Here is a 7,452-nt window from a genome sequence, read left to right as displayed (position 1 = left end):
ATTGTTTTCTGGTGACTCTGAGTACCTATTTTGAGTCACCTCACTCATTGTCCACATATTCTACATGAGTAGAATATTTCTGAAGGTATCTTTTTGTTGCATTGTCAGGGTAGAGAACACCTTGGTCAAAATATTGTTCTATCAAATAGATAAATGCTGCTCTACTGTCTTATTGCATTTAATATTTATTATACCAAAATGCCAAAAACTTATTTAATTTTGAGGTGACTTGTTTATTTTCGGTTTTTCATTGTTTCTCTTTTTTGACTGGGTGCTTGAATTTTTTTTTTTTATTCTCAAAATCCAGTACATTCACCAGGATTATTTAGGTGTCAGTCACATCTTGTAAATTCAACTGGTACCTAGTGATGCATTTTGATCTGCAGATTCAGCCATTTCTTCATTTAAGAAATGTTTTCTTCTATTATTGCTTCTATTGCATTTATTCTTGTCTCCTGAGATACATACACTGGCCACATATTGGTTCTCCATTCACTGGTCCATTATATTTATTATTGATTTTCTCATTATTTTTACCTCCTTGCTTCTTTTCTCTGTATTCTAGGAGACTTTCCGTTTGAACCCAAAAGTGATTTTATTTTCCACATTCTCAAACCTGAACGCTATTGCCAATTTATTTATCATAAGATAGTATCATAATTTTGTTTTTGATAGTTGGCTATTTTGGTTTATGAAAATAATAATTTCTCATGGTTTGAACTAGTACAAGAATAGTAACTGCAACAGGAATGGCGATGGCAAAAAAGAATTGGAAATACAATGAATGCCCATTAATATGGAAATGATTGAATAATGTCTGATACATTCATATTATAAGCTATTTTACTGCCATTAAAAGAATTGTGGAAATCTCACCAAATCCACTAGATATTAATAAATAAAAGATAAAGAAAAATGTCTAACATGATAACCAATTGTATAAAATATTGACCAAACAAAACCTCTGTGTCTGAATCAGATGAAGTAAATATAGAGAATGTATAGAATGATATACATCAGGCTATTAACTTTAGTTATCATGTGGGAGTGTAATGAGAAGGAAGAGAAGAAGAGGGGAGGCCAAAGTCCCATAAAGCGTACCCCTATGGGGCACCTGGGTGGCTCAGTCAGTTAAGCATCCAACTCTTGATTTCAGCTCAGGTCATCATCTCACAGTTGGTGAGATTAAGCCCCACATTGGGCTCCATGCTGACAGCCCGGAGCCTGTTTGGGATTCTCTCTCCCTCTCTCTCTGTCCCTCCCCCTCTCATGCTTGCTCGCTCTCTTGCTTTCTCTCAAAATAAATAAAAATAAACTTAAAATATTTTTAAAAGGTACCCTTAACAATAAAGCAAGCATTTAGACTCTGATGCCATCTATGAAAAATAACATATGCATATACACATAATGAACCACACAAAATGGTGGTCATCCTCAAGTGATTATCTCAGTTTGATGGGATATTAGATGCTTCTAACTTTCTTCCTTCTTCTATCCCAAACACACACACACACACACACACATGCTCTCTAAGGAACTTTGACTCTGCTTCCTCTCTTTGGTGAAACTTCTCCACTGACGGCCAGACTCAGATGAGTACGTCTTCAGACGGATGGTCTCTACATCATAGAGTCTGGTTAAGTTCCGTTTTAGCCCTGGCTCTTTCAAAGTAGGGAGAGATTATGAGGTCCAGGATTTCGACTATTTCTGGTTAGGCTACAATTCTCCCTCTGAGTGGGGAGTTATAGGACATCTTCCAATGTTTTGTTTTGTTGTGTTGTGCTTTTTCTTTTCCAATTTGGTCCCATCTGCACTCTATGTTAACTGTTCCCTTCTTTTTACATTTCAGGATGACACAGGTTTCTATCTTTATTTTAAATTTCCTCAGTCCTTCCAAAATATCCCTATTTCTTAAACTTGGTCTCTTTTACTTCTTTATTTCTAAGGTCCATTTATTTAGAGTCCACCTAACCTATCAAGAATACTTGCGTTCATTTTGCCTTTCTAGTAATTGTCATGATTCTGACTACAAAGATGTTGAATACTCCTTTTCACAGGACCTGAAACAACCAAACAATCTCAATGCACTGAGATTGCCAAGACCCTTGAACCACGTTGAAACTAGTAACAAAGCTTTAAAAGCTTCTACTCTTCTTTAATACAGGCCCCTTGAGCCCTCAGCCATCACACCCTCCCACCCCATCAATGTTTTATGGAAGCTAAATTAAAGGCTGTTTTCAAACTCTTAATTGTAAAGCATTATTTTCAATTTTCATAATGACTGAGACCAAATTTATCTTCTGGGCATTGCTTAGGCTGTCCCTAGTTGCAGAGAGGCAAAGGCTGTTTAAACCTATAATCTTAGTTTCAATCCACACTCTATAATTTTCTGGAATGACGGCTCTGACAAGAAAATGCCTAGAAAGACACCAACCTCAGGGTCTCACAACTCTGCAAAAGCTGCTGGTTGACAGATTTTGACATAAAGGCCCCTTGGGGCAAGTTTCCATATGAATCAGACACCCTCTGGCTTGGCCCCAGCTTTTTCAAATGTGGGCTTCTGTGCACTATTTAACCCTCACCTTTCATCTCACTGGCCTTGGTCCACCAATCACAGAACAACAACAAGCAAAGGAACAGTTTGTCCAAAATCAGCTACACCTGCACAGTAGAGATCTGTGGCCTAATGTGCTCCAGCATGGGAGAGTCATAGTGAGCATCTGTCTGGAAGTAAACCACATGGGCTTCAAATAAGTAGGATCACTTCAAATCATTTCAAACCAAACCATCCACCACAGTGTACTGACAATTCTGACCAAAATTCTTGACTCAGCAGAGGTTGAAGTTACAGAGGAGGAACAAAGAGTCAAGGTGAGTCGTGTTGCAAAGAAAGAGTGAATAGCAATGACCTAAAAACCTTGCTTTCTCCCATCCCCGCATAAAAACCTGTCCATCACAGATTTGCCAAGATTCTTAAAATTCCCATCAGAGGCATTACTCTTTTAGGTGAAAGGTATTGAATATCCTTGTTAAAATTTAACTAGGTAACCCAGAAAAGGTAACTCAACCATTACAAAAAAACCTTAGGGTCCTAAAGGAACTTGTTGTTCACTATATTAGGCAAATGCCTAGAAAAAACTAATAACGAAACATAATTTGTAAAATGCTTTATAACATACACATTGATGCTTTATATGAATATATATATATATATTCATATCACACAAATGGCATTAGAAGGAAATATTATTACCCTTGTTATTTGGTAAGAAAATTGAGACTCAAAGAGGTAAGTTGACTCCATCTAGCTAGCAACTGACATTTGCACTAACAGTGGGTCAAAGGACAGAGAAAAATTTGAGAGAAGGGATCTAGAAAGATCTTGAACACTGCGGTGCAGGCTAGGGTGAGACCCAGGGTGGGGGGCACTAAGTACCCAGAGAATACAGAGTAGCTGAGCTTCAGGCAGAAAGGGAGGTAGATGTGTAGGTGAAGAAGACAAACTTTTCCCACTCCAGAACTCTGCAGAAGATAGACTCTGCCAGTGGCCTTAGAGTATGCAGATCCACACTCAAGGATCTTTTAAAAAACACAGCATAGCATTGGGTCTGTCAGTGTCCAAAAATAAACTAAAGTAACACAAATCTGAGAAGTAAGCAACCCGGGTTCTGGTGCTGGCTCCACTAATTACTAGCTGCATGATCATTTGTGCATTTTTCCATCTATCTCTTTGAACTTTGGCAAAAGAAGAGCGGCCATAGAGAATGAAAAAGACCACAGGACTTGTGACCAGAAGACCAAGCCTTCAAGATTCAACAAAGCATTCAGTATATGCTGTGCACTGATCTCATCTCTGGGGATATAGACATGAACAGGACAGGTAAGACCCCTATTAATATTTAGTTTGCATTCTAGTGGCAGTGAACACAGAGGATGATCAACCAAATAAGCAAACAATGTGAATGATATGTGCTATGCAAAAAATAGATTCTGAGTTCTGACTACAAAAATGTGGGGCAAGTGACTTTCCTTCTGCACCTCAATCTCTGGTCTTTAAAAAAATGCTAACACCTCAGGCCAGGACTACTGCACAGATTTGCTGTAAGGATCAAATGAAAGAATGGACTCAAAATCTAATTGTGTAATGCAAATTGTTTACACAATCTTTACCAGAAAGGAAGGAGAACTCTTCTGACCACTTCACTGCTGGGAGCCAGCAAAGAAACTGAGCATGCCAGAGATTCTGTTGTTTCCAAAGACAAGATATAAAAGGGCATGCTCACTAACAACATATAAAAGGATACCAATCAATATAGACCACAATGTTCTCCTCTGTGGGTAACTAGAAAGGAGTGTTAGAAGAAAATGAGTTGAGACTCAAGCTAAATCAGGGAAAATTCTCACTTCACATATTTGAGGGTTTTTGTTTTGTTTTGTTTTTGTTCATTATGTGTGTTTCTTCTTTAACTTAGAAACAACATTTAATTTGACCTTCAAAAGTTAATTACAACTGGCAACAGCTTTTCTCAAATACTTCTCTCAGGTTCAAGAGAGGGGAGGAATTTAGCCCTTGATGAAAAAACACACACATACACACACAACACTCCAGGGGAGGGGAGGATAACCTTAAATAGTAATAACATTCCACAGCTACATGATTGGATAAAACTTGGAAGTTTTATCCAAGCTGGCTGTTCTTCCAGATGCTTGCTTCAGAAGGATGTAACAGCTCATAGCTTTATATTTACACACTTGAAACAAAGCTTCTGTTTCATTCATAGACTCTCTGAGGCTCCTACAACACCACACCACCTTCTGTCATGGCACTCGGTAGTCCTCTCACCCAGTCTGCAGCTGCCTCCCAAGCAGTGGGGTGGGAGACCATGAAGTTGATTCCTTTACTCTCATAAGCCACCACATTTTTGGTGCTGTCAAGGTACTTTTTTTTAATAGCCCATTCCAAGTGGATACTGAAACCCCAACCTGGCCATTGTGATGTTCAACAAGTGTTCCCACATTATGCTGAGACTTAATAATTCACAACCAGTGCCAGAACTCACAGAGGGCCACATTGTCCACCCCACCCCCAACCTTGCTTTTTCCTGGCTAGAGCTAAGAGCTCCAGATTGCAGGGCTTCTAGTCCAGAGGGTCTACATCAGGCTTTACCACTGGCTTGGCACTGGTTGAGAGTGCTGTGACTCCATGCCTGGGGTTCCTACAAACAGAAACTCCCACAATCACGCTCACTGGCCACAGCCATATTAACTCAACAAATTTAGTTTTTGTTGCTGGAATTCATAGGACATGCAAAAGCTAAACTTGAGACAACATCAGTAAGTGGCCTCACAGCCTCCAACTCAAATAAATTATTATGCAAACCCTAAAATTGAGTATTGTATACCACTGGCAGAAACAGAACTGAGCATAGGTAAAAGGACACCCAGGCAAGAGAGTCTAGGTGTATAGATGGAAGTTGGCATTATAGGCCCATGCTTTGTAAGTGAAGTTATAACCCACAGTTCAGAAGAGAGGGAGAGAGAGAACACCAAAAACAAACTCTTAGGCCTACTTTACCAGAACAGTACTGGTCAGCAGCTTAGCAATGTGCTAGAAGACAAGTTATTTAAGTCTTATTTATCTCACTTCCACAAGTAACTTCCTACAGCATGGGTTCTAAACTTTGGTTGCACATTACAATCACTTGGTATGTTTTAAAAGAAGCCGATGCCAACATCCCATTCTCAGAGACTTGAATTTAATTACTCTACAGCATCTCAAGGTGGTGTTATCATTAGAGCACACAGAGGGGATTCTAATGTATAGCCAGCTTGAGAACAAATGGGTCTACAATGGGTATGAATGGCCACCATAGATATGAATAGCATTCCTCATTACCTGTGTTCCATCAGCCCTTCCAAGTACTAGTGGTGCTCAATAGATCACAAGTGAGAAGATGTAAAACCAGGAGCATTTCATGAACACCCATCAGAAGTCCCTCAACCTCTGTCCTCTGCTCCTCGGTGACCCACCCCACTGCACACAGTTTATAGCTCTCTCAAAACATGCATCCCACATGTCATTCATGACTAGGAGATAAATACAGTATTTCTCCACCCAGGAACAGGGAATGTGGCTTAGCTGTCCCTGTCTCTCACCACATGCCAAAAAAGATCCTATGTAATAAGTACTTTCAGAGTCGGTGTTCACTGAATAATTTCATCCCAGCTGGAGCCAAATAATACCTTGTGGATGAGAGGGTGGGGCAAGAGGGAAAGGGGGGAGGACAGGGAAAGAATACGAACAAAGAAAGTGGAAGAGAGAAGGGAAAATGAAGGCATAAAAATGGTTACCAAACAGAAGCAAAGTCACCACAAAGAATTTTCAGAGCTGGAAAAGCCCTCATAAATCACCTAATCTAGTTTCTAAAATAATGACTTTTAGGGCCACCTGAGTGGCTCAGTTGGTTAAGCATACAACTCTTGATTTCAGTTCAGGTCATGATCTCACAGTTCATGATACTGACCCCAAGTCTGGCTCCTCCATGCTGACAGCACAGAGCTTGCTTGGGATTCTCTCTCTCCCTCTCTATCTGAGCCTTCCCTGCTCATACACGCGAGTGTTGGCTCTCTCTCTCTCTCTCTCTCTCTCTCTCCATCTCCCTCTTTCTCCCTCGATAAACACTGAAAAATTATAATGATCTTTAAGCTATATAGACCCTTTGAGTTACTTCTTAATACCAAGATTCCTTGGCCTCATCTGAACTTACAGACTCAAAAATAAATAAACAAACTTACAGACTCAAAGGATAAAGAAATGAACGATGACCAAAAATATGAACTTTTAACATACTCCTTTGCATGGTTCTTATACGCCTTCAAATTTGAGAATCCTAGTTTAAATTCACTCATTTTTCAAAAAGGAAAACATGACCATAGAGGAACAAAGGAATTTTCTGAAGGTCATAATGCTCATTAGTGGCAGAAACGGAACTTCAAAACACAGCTTTCCAACTCACAGTCTAGTGCTATTTCTACTATTCCATGCAGGTCCTGTCAGGGCTAAGAAATATGAACACTAAGACCTATTCTTATTCCAGAAAAAGTCCCTATTCGGTGTCACATTTCCTCAAATATCCTATACCTGTTTGCCGAAATACACATCTAATTAAAAGCAAAAACAGTGGGACACGTGGGTGGCTCAGTCAGTTGAGCCTTGGAGTCTTGATTTCAACTCAGGTCATGATCTCACAGCATCTGAGTTCGTGCCCTACGCTGACAGTGCAGAGCCTGCTTGGGATTCTCTCCCTGTCCCTACCCTACTTGCACACTCTTAAAATAAACAGACATTAAAAAAAACTAAAACACAACAGTAACAAAAACCTCCATGCAAAGGCAGCCATGACGAATAATGTTGCTAAGTGTTGCCCTTCCCAGGACTATATACACAATAAG

General features: G+C 39.7%; 1 pseudogene; it reads right to left on the bottom strand.

Moving 5' to 3' along the window:
• Positions 1-3,249: 3,249 nt before the first annotated feature.
• Positions 3,250-5,296, bottom strand: LOC128311446 (39S ribosomal protein L18, mitochondrial-like; annotated as a pseudogene).
• Between the last annotated feature and the right edge of the window lie 2,156 nt (positions 5,297-7,452).

Source organism: Acinonyx jubatus, chromosome X, assembly GCF_027475565.1.
Source record: "Acinonyx jubatus isolate Ajub_Pintada_27869175 chromosome X, VMU_Ajub_asm_v1.0, whole genome shotgun sequence".
Classification (NCBI taxonomy): Eukaryota; Metazoa; Chordata; class Mammalia; order Carnivora; family Felidae; genus Acinonyx; species Acinonyx jubatus.
This window is presented reverse-complemented; position numbering and strand designations above follow the sequence as displayed.